We start from the raw sequence: 218 nt of genomic DNA on the forward strand, positions 1-218 counted from the left end.
TGGGAGGGACTGCCACGTCACAGAAAGGGATATGGACACAGGGAGGAGTGGCAAGAATTAGGACCAATAATTCAGTCCACCACAGAGTGGTGAAACATGTTCACTGCCACTGGGAGACCCGATGAGACAAGGACCGTGAACTGGCCACTAATCTAGTCAAGACGTAGGTCACTGGCATTCTTGGTAGGAGGTATTACAATAGAATGGTAAGGCTAAGA

The sequence above is a fragment of the Equus asinus genome, chromosome 6 (assembly GCF_041296235.1).
Source record: "Equus asinus isolate D_3611 breed Donkey chromosome 6, EquAss-T2T_v2, whole genome shotgun sequence".
Taxonomy (NCBI): Eukaryota; Metazoa; Chordata; class Mammalia; order Perissodactyla; family Equidae; genus Equus; species Equus asinus.